Genomic DNA, 14,218 nt, shown 5'->3' on the forward strand with positions numbered 1-14,218 from the left:
GTAAGATAACTTTGAAAAACCAAAGTTTTCCTGCCGATTGAAGAAACATTAAAAATTAGTCTAAGACATATTATGTCTTGGAATAAAAACGTGTAACAAAATAATATCAGATCACTATTCAAGCTATCAAGCTTTTCATAAATTTATTTGTCTCCTCAGGGTTTGTGCCCAACGTTTTCACTTAAACATTTCTATGATTAAATTGTGATAGAGAACATTATCGTATTGATCTTCTAAATCCAGTTACATGTACATCGATTTTCGTAAAATTGATTTTTTTACCGTTCCTATGAATTCTAAGAATTCTATGAATTGTTAATACAGGTTCATCACAGGCCAGACTGGTCTGAGCTATTCATGACTTTTTTCAGTATGCATTATCAACTCAGCAGTTCTAATACACAGACATCACTACTTGGAATGCCATGAAAATTTTCTATTCTTTCAATTCCTATTATTACCATAGATCGATTCAGATCAGCACAATGTTTATACTGTATGTTCATAATAGATTTTTCTGATTGTAAAAAGAAATAGTCAATAATTGCTGGGAATTTAAAGTGATATTCAACGATTTGAACCTGATAAATTGGATTGTTGAATGGCAATTGAAATTCAGTGAATTTTACTGTACAACATGCCTTTTCCTCCTTTTTTATTGGGTGATGAGTGGAGATGATTTATGATTTCATATTTGGATTCATCTTTTCATAGTTCAAAATTTCTTTGGAAAACTAGAAGTTTTAAAAAATTAAAAATGTTTATGTATAAACTTCTCAGGTGTTCAAAAACTTCTTAAAACCTTTGCCTGTCCCTTTGTGAGGCAGGAGTATTATTATCTTAGTACGTACTATATAATCATATGATAATGGAAAGCCATATTAAAAACAGCTATAACTCCCTTGTTTTCGGGTATTTTTGAAAATGGGACTTACGCTTTTAAGAATTTTGGGGTCGCTGAATCCAAATCCGAAATCAGAAATCTTCTATCTATATTTTTAAGGAAGTTAGACTTTGATAAAAAGTGATGAGTCATATACTTTGAGCAAACGTCGGCGGAGTTGTTAGATATGTCGGCTTATTCGTAAGATCCCCATGTGAAAGTACAGGAGAGCTGCAAAATATGAAATATGATCTTCCGTAATATGATATTCCAGGAGCGAGGTCTCTGCCGTGTGAAACTGGCCTAATGGTAGTATTTTATTGAATGGAACCACGGATTACATTGGTTGATGGGCTGAAACTGATTGATGGTTATTGCAAAATATTTTCAAATTGAGATGGTTAACGAATTTATTGTGACCTTTTGGATTTGATCCTAGTATATCTCTAATTTATAATATAATAAAGGAATGAATTGTCTAATACATAGTACGGGATAGGAAATTCACGAATGACGCATCATCACGTCTCAACTACTCAACTGATTAACTTGAAAATTTGCATATACATTCTTAATTTACCGAGGATGGTTTTGGGTCTATTTTAAACTCTTCAAGATTTTAGTAGGTCAAGTTTTCAGTTTGTCAAGTTGTTAATATTAGACCCTTGCGTAGCGCAGGTTACCTGATAGTCGTTATCTCGGTTTAAACGGAGATAGATCAGCGGTTGATTTAAACCTGGAATAAAACACGTTATTTTAAATGCGACCATGCCTACATGTGAACCTGGATTAGAGCGTGGATTGTGCATATGAATCATGATAGTGTTTCATTGGATAAAACTGTGGCCGGAAAAGATTAGATTCGTTGGGAGGGCCTCAGTCCCTCTCTATCTCAGCTCATCAAGTGCCTATTCCGATCATTTCTTGAGAAAGTGAATATGAGTGATTAGTTAAATCAACTAATCAGCTACTAGTTTCGTTTGTTACACCGTTACTAAACTCTAGCATAGAGAAACAATAGCATAAGTAGATACCCCATGGTATAGGGCGTTTATGTCCCAGCTTTTACTGTTATCTCAAGCCGATAGTTCATGTAATTCTCTCCCGTGAAGCTGTGTGACACTGGTAGTCTCATATTGTGCCGTTCATACACTCTCACCCCAACAAAACAGTAAAATTCGACAATAATCAACAGTAATCGGCTTGAGATAACAGTAAAAGTTGCGACATAAACGCCCTATACCAAGGGATATCTACTTACACTGTTGTTTCTCTATGTCTCTAGTAAACTGGAAGTAGAATTTAGATAAGTACATTGTAAAGGAGAATATAGACTACAGTATAGTGTGAGAGACACCGTATGAATGGGATTTCCTTTGCCCTAGCTATTAATCAGACTCATTCTTGGAATTTGAAATTTATGTGTTTTCCGATCTACATGATGACTTCACTCTTGACTGGAACAGAAAGGAACTAGTTTAGTACTTGAGTTCCAGTGTTGTTCTGGAATCAAGTGATCCATTGTAAATTCCAAAGTGCAGAGCTCGAGAAATATCAAGTTGAAGTGGTATCAAATAACTCCTTTCTAGTTCTACAGAGCGCTAGATCTCATTACAACAACTAGAAAGTAGGTGAGGGTGAAGAGAGAGTGAGAGAGCAATACGGAGAGATAGAGTGAGTGAGTGAGGAATACGAAGAGATAGAGAGAGTGTGAGAGGTAGAGAGATAAAGAATGAAAGTGAAAGAGTGAGTTCAAAATATATGAGGAAGATAAGGGTGTAGATGAAGAAGTAGTAGGTTAAGTATGGAACAAGAAAGATGGAGAATATGATGGTGAAAAGAGACGAGAAGTTAGTGGAGTGAAAGAGAGACAGCGTGAGAAAGTGAGAGGGAAAGATCGGTTGTGTGAGCACGAGTGAAATGTGAAAGATAAGGGTGTAGATGGAAAAGTAGTAGGTTAAGTATGAAACGAGAAAAGAGAACATGATAGTGAAGAAAGACAAGAAGAAGAAGAAGAAGAAGAAGAAGAAGAAGAAGAAGAAGAAGAAGAAGAAGAAGAAGAAGAAGAAGAAGAAGAAGAAGAAGAAGAAGAAGAGAAGAAGAAGAAGAAGAAGAAGAAGAAGAAGAAGAAGAAGAAGAAGAATAAGACTAAGAAGTAGAAGGAGAGAAAAGAGAAGACTAAGGAAGGGCGGATAGCCCTATGAAAAGAACTCATAATGTTTGAATTTCAGATTGCTAAAGAGATACAGACAGTATGAAAGCAGATAATTGAATGAAAAGAGAGAATGGACGCCAGGAAAGGGAGCAAGAAGCGAGTAATCATGAAAGAGAAGTAAGAGAAATATGAAAAATTGAATGTCAAGGAGTAAAGTTGATCAAGAAAATGTCTGAAACAATCATGATATAACAGCAGATGAATGAAAGAAAGAAGAGAAGTCAATAAGAGAAAGAATTGAGGCTGGAAAGAAAGAGAAAATTTAGTAAAAACGAATCAAAACAAAGCTAAATATGAGAAAATTGAATGCAAAAGAGGAAAGAACCAGTATTTGAAAGTAGATGAGTGAGAATATTGTACATTAAAAAAAAGAAACTTACGCAATCAGTTGAGAAGCTGTGAGCCTTCAACTTTACATTCCACCACCCACAAGCCAATTCTCTCTCACTCTCTCTCTCTTCTTCATCCTCCATTCTCCATACTTTCGTCACTCTCTCTTTCTCTCTTCCTCCTGCTCCATTCTCCATGCTTTCGTCTCTCTCGTGTAATGAAGGAATTTGAAGCCGCTCCTCTAAGGTACAACTAGCACTACGTTCCTTGGATATATGTATATCTTGGATACAAATATTATAATGAATACAAGGAGGCTCTTTGGATGTATATACATAACTAAAGAAGAGATGTATATTCTATAAAGAATATAGAATTATGTAGAGATGTTTATATTCTATAAATATGTATATTGGGTACAAGGAGGTTCTTTGGATATAGATATATTTTGGTTATATATATTGGATACAAAGAGGTTGAATAATTTATCAGTTGCGTTCCTATTAGATATTTCGCGCCTTCTATTTCTTCGATATTCACTTTAAACTGACGGCGCTCCTTGAGAGCAAATAGCGTCATAGCTTCCCATTTGAACAATGCAGATTTTCCTTTCTCTTCAGTGCAGCCTTGGAGAGAAATTCGCTTCATCTCCTCTAATATTGTACCTACTCCTTCAGTCTTTATTCATTTATACAAAAAGTACATTATAGAAATGATAGGGAGAGGAAAAATAAGGTAACCTTGTGCTATTCCTCTCCCAAATTTGGATAGCATATAATCCGAAATAGGTTAAGTCTTGTAGTTCTTCAATTCACAAAACTTCTGAACAACATATAAATTACATGTAGTAATTTATAAATAAGCACAAAGCAATGTTATTATAAGAGCACTTTATTTTATATGTTGTCAAGTCATTACAGATCACACACACGCACAACACCAGTGCCATCATCATCTGACAGTGTCTTCAAGATTCAAGATTTCTTTATTGCAGAAAACATTTATACAAATGCATAGCATCGTCATAGATTAAACATGGTAAATAAAAGTATTCACATTCAAAGAAATAATAATAATACAAACACAAGCATACAAACATCAAACAAAATACCCTCAAATTAGAAACTCCTCTTTTCTATATGGACATATTTCTATTACATCTTTTTTATGGCTCTTTTAAATTACCAACTTCTAGCTCTTTTAAATGTGCAGGAAGCTTATTATAAGCTCTTATACCGAACTCTTAATACAACACAATACAACATCAATATACTAGAAATCTCTAGGAAATGTATATTATATTTTTCTACTATTGTAATATTTTGTGGATAAATTGAATATTCTCGAATCCATCCATTATACTATAATAAAGGAAAGAACTGGTTTATAAACGTACGGGATAGGAATGCTATGTTTGACGCATCATCACGTCTGAACTACTGGACTGATTATCTTGAAATTTTGCATATAGATTCTTAATTAATCGAAGGATTGTATTAGGCCTAGTTTCAATTCTTCAAGATCTTATTACGTCAAGATTTCAGTTATTCAAGTTTTGAAATTGACCCTTGCGGGGCACGGGTTATCCACTAGTTTTTAATAAGTGATGGAGAGCGTTTTGGGCGAGTTGCTGTTGGTTCATTTCGAATTTTGTTTTCCGTGTTTCGGATGGACACGTTAAGCCGTCGGTCCCGGCTGCCTAAAAAAGTAGTCGTTAGGTCATGTCAGAGGCCCTGAAATTGATCAGTTGCGACCTGAAAACTCTGACACCAGACCTGAGCCAGCCAGGTCACTCGATATTATATTATTATATTTCGAATTTTGTAATAAATTATTGTGATCTCATAATTATTGACAATAAATAAATTTTGAGTATACTATTATATTACTATGTGGTCACAGTTTCAATTAATCATATTCTTCCAATTAAAAGTACATTTTTATTTTATATTTTATATAATTTTTTGTTTATTTTGCAGACGGATTTGGCTTGGAGCTAGCCTCGGACAAGGAGAAGCTCTGCTTCTACAACAGCAAAACAGCCGGTTAGTTTTTTCAATTTTTTTCAAATATTTTTCTACAACATTTTCAAATATTAATCTTATTTCGATATGGATTCCATTTATACAGATCTAATAATTTTTACTGTAGCTATTTTCGTCCTTAATCTAGCATAGTAGTTCTTCAGTAATAGGCTACATGCTTAAAACCTAGGAAACAAATAGAAACCAGAAATTCAATGACTAAATTCATATCTTGAAATGGCTGCTTCTATCTCAAAATGGCGAACAATGTTTGGAGGAAGAGCTGCTATTGGCTGTTCTCTAAGACACGCCCATTTTTGACAAGACAGGGAGAAAACAACCAAAAGAATTCAAAAGAGGAAAGAACCAGTATTTGAAAGTAGATGAGTGAGAATATTGTACATTAAAAAAAAGAAACTTACGCAATCAGTTGAGAAGCTGTGAGCCTTCAACTTTACATTCCACCACCCACAAGCCAATTCTCTCTCACTCTCTCTCTCTTCTTCATCCTCCATTCTCCATACTTTCGTCACTCTCTCTTTCTCTCTTCCTCCTGCTCCATTCTCCATGCTTTCGTCTCTCTCGTGTAATGAAGGAATTTGAAGCCGCTCCTCTAAGGTACAACTAGCACTACGTTCCTTGGATATATGTATATCTTGGATACAAATATTATAATGAATACAAGGAGGCTCTTTGGATGTATATACATAACTAAAGAAGAGATGTATATTCTATAAAGAATATAGAATTATGTAGAGATGTTTATATTCTATAAATATGTATATTGGGTACAAGGAGGTTCTTTGGATATAGATATATTTTGGTTATATATATTGGATACAAAGAGGTTGAATAATTTATCAGTTGCGTTCCTATTAGATATTTCGCGCCTTCTATTTCTTCGATATTCACTTTAAACTGACGGCGCTCCTTGAGAGCAAATAGCGTCATAGCTTCCCATTTGAACAATGCAGATTTTCCTTTCTCTTCAGTGCAGCCTTGGAGAGAAATTCGCTTCATCTCCTCTAATATTGTACCTACTCCTTCAGTCTTTATTCATTTATACAAAAAGTACATTATAGAAATGATAGGGAGAGGAAAAATAAGGTAACCTTGTGCTATTCCTCTCCCAAATTTGGATAGCATATAATCCGAAATAGGTTCAAGTCTTGAAGTTCTTCAATTCACAAAACTTCTGAACAACATATACATTACATGTAGTAATTTATAAATAAGCACAAAGCAATGTTATTATAAGAGCACTTTGTTTTATATGTTGTCAAGTCATTACAGATCACACACACGCACAACACCAGTGCCATCATCATCTGACAGTGTCTTCAAGATTCAAGATTTCTTTATTGCAGAAAACATTTATACAAATGCATAGCATCGTCATAGATTAAACATGGTAAATAAAAGTATTCACATTCAAAGAAATAATAATAATACAAACACAAGCATACAAACATCAAACAAAATACCCTCAAATTAGAAACTCCTCTTTTCTATATGGACATATTTCTATTAACATCTTTTTTATGGCTCTTTTAAAATTACCAACTTCTAGCTCTTTTAAATGTGCAGGAAGCTTATTATAAGCTCTTATACCGAACTCTTAATACAACACAATACAACATCAATATACTAGAAATCTCTAGGAAATGTATATTATATTTTTCTACTATTGTAATATTTTGTGGATAAATTGAATATTCTCAATTCCATCCATTATACTATAATAAAGGAAAGAACTGGTTTATAAACGTACGGGATAGGAAAGCTATGTTTGAGAGCATCATCACGTCATCACGAACTACTGGACTGATTATCTTGAAATTTTGCATATATATAGATTCTTAATTAATCGAGGATTGTATTAGGCCTAGTTTCAATTCTTCAAGATCTTATTACGTCAAGATTTCAGTTATTCAAGTTTTGAAATTGACCCTTGCGGGGCACGGGTTATCCACTAGTTTTTAATAAGTGATGGAGAGCGTTTTGGGCGAGTTGCTGTTGGTTCATTTCGAATTTTGTTTTCCGTGTTTCGGATGGACACGTTAAGCCGTCGGTCCCGGCTGCCTAAAAAGTAGTCGTTAGGTCATGTCAGAGGCCCTGAAATTGATCAGTTGCGACCTGAAAACTCTGACACCAGACCTGAGCCAGCCAGGTCACTCGATATTATTATTATTATTATTTCGAATTTTGTAATAAATTATTGTGATCTCATAATTATTGACAATAAATAAATTTTGAGTATACTATTATATTACTATGTGGTCACAGTTTCAATTAATCATATTCTTCCAATTAAAAGTACATTTTTTATATAATTTTTTGTTTATTTTGCAGACGGATTTGGCTTGGAGCTAGCCTCGGACAAGGAGAAGCTCTGCTTCTACAACAGCAAAACAGCCGGTTAGTTTTTTCAATTTTTTTCAAATATTTTTCTACAACATTTTCAAATATTAATCTTATTTCGATATGGATTCCATTTATACAGATCTAATAATTTTTACTGTAGCTATTTTCGTCCTTAATCTAGCATAGTAGTTCTTCAGTAATAGGCTACATGCTTAAAACCTAGGAAACAAATAGAAACCAGAAATTCAATGACTAAATTCATATCTTGAAATGGCTGCTTCTATCTCAAAATGGCGAACAATGTTTGGAGGAAGAGCTGCTATTGGCTGTTCTCTAAGACACGCCCATTTTTGACAAGACAGGGAGAAACAACCAAAAGAATTCAAACATCAGTTTTAGAACAAGCAATTTTATCATCAATGACCATTGGATTTGTACAAAATTGCAATGAATTGAAATTGTCCAAGCCACTGAGAAAGGAACTAGAAGAAAGTTTTAAGCTGTATTCGACTCTTCAGTGATAGTGGAAATAGGCCTATAATCCCCACGAGTTCTAATTGAACTATTTACACTCAGCCCGGCCGAGTGAGTATGAATAGACTTATTAGAACGTATGGGAATTATATTTTCACTGTTCACTGTTGTGTACGAATTCAGCTTCATTCTTTGGCTCTCTATATTCAACCATAGATGAAAGATAGCATAGGAAGATATCCCATGGTTTAGGTCGTTTATATTCATAATTTAAAGCCGTCTACTGTATATTATTACTGTTTTGTAATAATACAAAACATAATACATAATACTCTGCTGGGTGAGAGTGTAATAATCGCCCGTGGATTGGCAACTACAAGATTTGCTGCCTCCTGAGTTCTCCGAAAATTAGTTTCTTATAATTTCCACCAATTTATTCAGTTTCTTCATAGACAAAAGATAGCATAAGAAGATATCCCATGGTTTTTAAAATTCATTCAAAGTTTGGTAGTTTTGTATCAAATTTTGGTGTTGTGTATCATTTATGGTGATACTGTATCAGTTTGCAATATTATTGTATGATTTATGGTGATACCATATAGAAGAGATAGCATAAGAAGATATCCCATGGTATAGGGCGTTCCAAATTTCAATGTTAACTCAAGACGATAGACCTAGTAGTTCTTTCTCATGAAGCTCTGTGAAGCTGGTAGCCAAGTCTTTCATACTGTGCCGTTCTAAAGCTGCGATTACACCAAAATTATTAACAAAATGTTGATTGCTTAATCCTTATAGATTCAATTAGATTGAACATAACTTATCATACACATGATGAACATATGTTTTTGTCAAGCTCCGTTCAATCTAATAGAATCTATAAGGATTAAGTTATCAACATTTTTTAATAACTTTGGTGTAAATACAGCTCTACTCTCTCACCCCAACAAAACTGTAATAACAGACAATAGTCGACAGTAATCGGCTTGACATATAAACGACCTGTGCCATGGGATATCTTCTTATGCTATCTCTTCTATATGGTATCACCATAAATCATACAGTAATATTGCAAACTGATACAGTATCACCATAAATGATACACAACACCAAAATTTGATACAAAACTACCAAACTTTGAATGAATTTTAAAAACCATGGGATATCTTATTATGCTATCTTTTGTCTATGGAGAAACTGAATAAATTGGTGGAAATTATAAGAAACTAATTTTCGGAGATTTCTTCCCTATTATATCCTATTATATTAAGCGAGCAATTTCTGTATATCTGTAAACATTTGTTTTATGTCCAACGGATCTCGAAAACGGCTCTAACGATTTTCACGAAATTTGATACAGTAGGTTTATAATATAAAAAATCGATTGCACTGGGTCTCATCATTGGGAAAACTCGCTAAAGGACATGAAAAGGATAATAATTATTCATCCATGGAAAAACAGATGATAATTTCGTCGTCTGTCGATAACAGAAGATGCGTGTGCCTGTGTGGGAGATCAGCTGTGCAATCAATAAACTTTCCGGTATATCATACCGAAAGTTAATTATTATTTTACAGTTTTAAGTGATTAGTGAGTGTTATTTTGTTATTCAATTTGGTTTATAAACAATCTAAATTAGAACTTTTCTGTTTTTAAATATTTGGACTGAAAATTGGACCTGAACTCAAGTGTATGGAACATAACCTACTTTCTGGACTATAGTGTATAAATCAAAATTCGGGGAAGAAACAGTTTTGGGCTGTGCCTGTTAGTCCTTCCCCAATACTTTTGAAGAATTGTGTTCTGTTTATTAATAAATAAATAACTAGCGAAGCTCGGTGCGCCGATATTCACCATAAATCACACAGTAATATTGCTAAATGATACAGTATCACCATAAATGATACACAACACCAAAATTTGATACAAAACTACCAAATTTTGAATGAATTTTACAAACCTTCCTATGCTATTTTTTCTGCATTGTTCCATCAATAAACGAACTACAAACAAGCTCGTAATTATAAACAACTTTTGTTCAAGCTTACTTTCAAGAAACAAATAAACAAACATTCCACTATTCATTACTCATTTACTTTGGAAAGAACGAAGACATGAAGAAAGCACAACTCAAACTTAAACACAAAACTTGTCTCAGACGATTTTCGGATTCCTTTTAATCTTTCTAGGTCAACAGAAGGATGAATTATATAGTAAGATTCACTCTCAACTGGCAGTACTCCTTATGAATGAGATGAACACTTTCCATTCAACCGAATTCTGACTGTTTAAGGTGCATCGAATTATAGTGAGATTCACGTTCAACTGTCACTATTTCTTATGAATGAGATCAGTACTTAACATGCAGCCAAATGCTGACTGTTGAACGAGAATGTGACTAGAGGAAGTGGCCCTAATTACTAAAACCACCCTCAAGCTGAGAGAGAGTGATATATATATATATATATATATATATATATATATAGGAGTGAGAGAGAGTGATATATATATATATATATAATATATATATATATATATATATATATAGGGATTGAGAGAGAGAGAGTGAGTGAATGAGGAGGTGTAGGAGAAGAAGAAGAAGAAGAAAAAGAAGAAGAAGAAGAAGAAGACAGGAGGATTGATTGATTGATTGAGTACTTTATTTATGTAGATTACAATATATACTGGCTTATACACTTATATACAATAGCTTACAATACAGCAAAATTATAGATGAATTTACATAATATAGACTAGGAAAATAACTATAGAACTGTATATGATATGAAAAAGCAATTTGTAATATAATAACTATAGATAATAATCATATTGTTATGCATCTACATAAATTGGCGGAGCTTTGGACATATCAATGTCCATTCTTCGGAAAGAATATTAAAAATATCCTCCCCACTAACTCTCTACCAAAAGAGAGAGAGAGAGAGAGAGGGAGGGAGAGAGAGAGAGAGAGAGAGAGAGAGAGAGAGAGAGAGAGAGGGAGGGAGAGAGAGAGAGAGAGAGTGAGAGTGAGAGTGAGAGTGAGAGAGAGAGTGAATGAGAAGAAGAAGAAGAAGAAGAAGAAGAAGAAGAAGAAGAAGAAGAAAGAAGAAGAAGAAGAAGAAGAAGAAGACGAAGAAGAAGAAGAAGAAGAAGAAGAAGAAGAAGAGAAGAAGAAGAAGAAGAAGAAGTGTGTGGGAGATCAGCTGTGCAATCAATAACTTTCCGGTATATCATACCGAAAGTTAATTATTATTTTACAGTTTTAAGTGATTAGTGAGTGTTATTTTGTTATTCAATTTGGTTTGTAAACAATCTAAATTAGAACTTTTCTGTTTTTAAATATTTGGACTGAAAATTGGACCTGAACTCAAGTGTATGGAACATAACCTACTTTTTGGACTATAGTGTATAAATCAAAATTCGGGGAAGAAACAGTTTTGGGCTGTGCCTGTTAGTCCTTCCCCAATACTTTTGAAGAATTGTGTTCTGTTTATTAATAAATAAATAACTAGCGAAGCTCGGTGCCCCGATATTCACCATAAATCATACAGTAATATTGCTAAATGATACAGTATCACCATAAATGATACACAACACCAAAATTTGATACAAAACTACCAAATTTTGAATGAATTTTACAAACCTTCCTATGCTATTTTTTCTCCATTGTTCCATCAATAAACGAACTACAAACAAGCTCGTAATTATAAACAACTTTTGTTCAAGCTTACTTTCAAGAAACAAACAAACAAACATTCCACTATTCATTACTCATTTACTTTGGGGAGAACGAAGACATGAAGAAAGCACAACTCAAACTTAAACTCAAAACTTGTCTCAGACGATTTTCGGATTCCTTTTAATCTTTCTAGGTCAACAGAAGGATGAATTATATAGTGAGATTCACTCTCAACTGGCAGTATTCCTTATGAATATGATCAACACTTTCCATTCAACCGAATTCTGACACTTTGAGGTGCATCGAATTATAGTGAGATTCACGTATAACTGTCACTATTTCTTATGAATGAGATCAGTACTTAACATGCAGCCAAATGCTGACTGTTAAACAAGAATCTGACTAGAGGAAGTGGCCCTAATTACTAAAACCACCCTCAAGTTGAGAGAGAGTGATATATATATATATATATATATAGGGAGTGAGAGAGAGTGAGAGAATAAGAGGGAATGAGAGTGAGAGACAGAGAGAGAGTGAGTGAATGAGGAGGTGTAGGAGAAGAAGAAGTAATGAAGAGACGAATTGTTAGTTCGTTTGCCAGGAAACTAGAACCGGGTGGTAGGAGGTAAGATCTGAAGGGTGGAGGGTGCAAAGGATTACTGAATATAAGGGTGCGAAGTTCTGAAATCTGAGATTTTAACCTGACAATAGCATAGGGGCTCAGGCAACAGGAAATTATCTGCAGGGAAAGAAATTCGAGTAAGGAGTAGAACACACGTGTTCATAGAATGCTAGAGATGTATCAGTATACAGACAAGGAGATTTATGAAATACATTTCATGTATCATTTTTACTTTCCTTGCCCTATTACCATAGGTAAGGAAAGTATTGCTTTCCGAAAAAAATTAAGGTACCCCAATTTCTAAATTTCTATACCTATCAAGGTCCCCTGAGTCCAAAAATTGGTTTTTGGGTATTGGTCTGTATGTGTGTGTGTGTGTGTGTGTGTGTGTGGTGTGTGTGTGTGTGTGTGTGTGTGTGTGTGTGTGTGTGTGTGTGTGTGTGTATGAGTGTATGTGCGTCTGTGTACACGATATTTCATCTCCCAATTAACGGAATGACTTGAAATTTGGAACTTAAGGTCCTTACACTATAAGGATCCGACACGAACAATTTCGATCAAATGCGATTAAAGATGGCGGCTAAAATAGCGAAAATGTTGTCAAAACAGGGGTTTTCGCGATTTTCTCAAAAACGGCTCCAATGATTTTGATTAAAGTTATAACTGAATTAGTCATCGATAAGCTCTATCAACTGCCACATGCCCCATATCTGTAAAAATTTCAGGAGCTTCGCCCCATCTATGCAAAGTTTGATTTTAGATTCTCAATTATCAGGCTTCAGATACAATTTAAACAAAAAATTTCGAGTGGAAAAGATTGAGCATGAGAATCTCTACAATTAATGTTCAGTAACATTTTCACCTAAAATTAAAAATAAGCTCGAAATTCGAGAAAATGTGATTATCCAATTATTGCAAACTGTTGGCAACTGTTGATTCTATTAAATGATTCATTATGAAGAGATAGCAGACCTCGTGTGTCTCCAGTGTTATTGCCCTGTCACCAGCTGGCTCAAATCTTTGAATAGTAGACTTGAGATGCGCGGGTACACTAGCGTCAGTTGATCAATTTTCATAACGGCAAGGAAAGTTGTTTGAGTGCGCCACACCAGATTTTTGTAAAAATAATTATAATTTTGTTGTTTAGCGGAAATAGTATCTTATTTGTTTTGCGGGTTTTGCATACTGTTATTCTTCAATTCACGGTACACTTCTAATCATTGTAATCACTTGTAACCAGTTGCAATTATCTTGAAACACAATTACATTGAATATTAAATACACTATTGTTTTGCAATAGCAAAAAGGTATTGGAAAATTGCCATTTTTATTCTGTTTTAATAACCAGTAGCCTCAAAAATAAGATTTAATACAATTATTATCTTGTACAAATCCATAGAAAGTATACTATTGTTAAACCACAATTAATAATATTGTCGATTATCTTACCACCAGAGTATAGAATTCTCTTGTATAAGTTCAAAAAAAAAAAAAATTGTTTTTAACCATAATTATCTTACCACCATATGAAATTCCATCAATCCCTCGATATCACAATTGAAATTCTTGAAATCAAACTTCGGTTTTATGAATTTGCTTTCTCAGTGTCAACATATAAAGGGTAGAAAA

General features: G+C 33.9%; 1 protein-coding gene across 2 annotated transcripts in view; it reads left to right on the plus strand.

Moving 5' to 3' along the window:
* Nucleotides 1-14,218, plus strand: part of LOC111059440 — a 233,925-nt gene that overhangs the window by 62,448 nt on the left and 157,259 nt on the right. Inside the window, exon 2 of one of the 2 annotated variants that reach the window (XM_039438622.1) lies at nt 5,408-5,473. The gene's annotated coding sequence lies outside the window, so the exon portion shown is untranslated. Of the gene's footprint in view, nt 1-5,407; nt 5,474-7,808; nt 7,871-14,218 lie in introns of those variants that run through there. The other variant, XM_039438623.1, reaches the window with a different exon arrangement.

This window comes from Nilaparvata lugens, chromosome 12 (assembly GCF_014356525.2).
Source record: "Nilaparvata lugens isolate BPH chromosome 12, ASM1435652v1, whole genome shotgun sequence".
NCBI classification, from domain to species: Eukaryota; Metazoa; Arthropoda; class Insecta; order Hemiptera; family Delphacidae; genus Nilaparvata; species Nilaparvata lugens.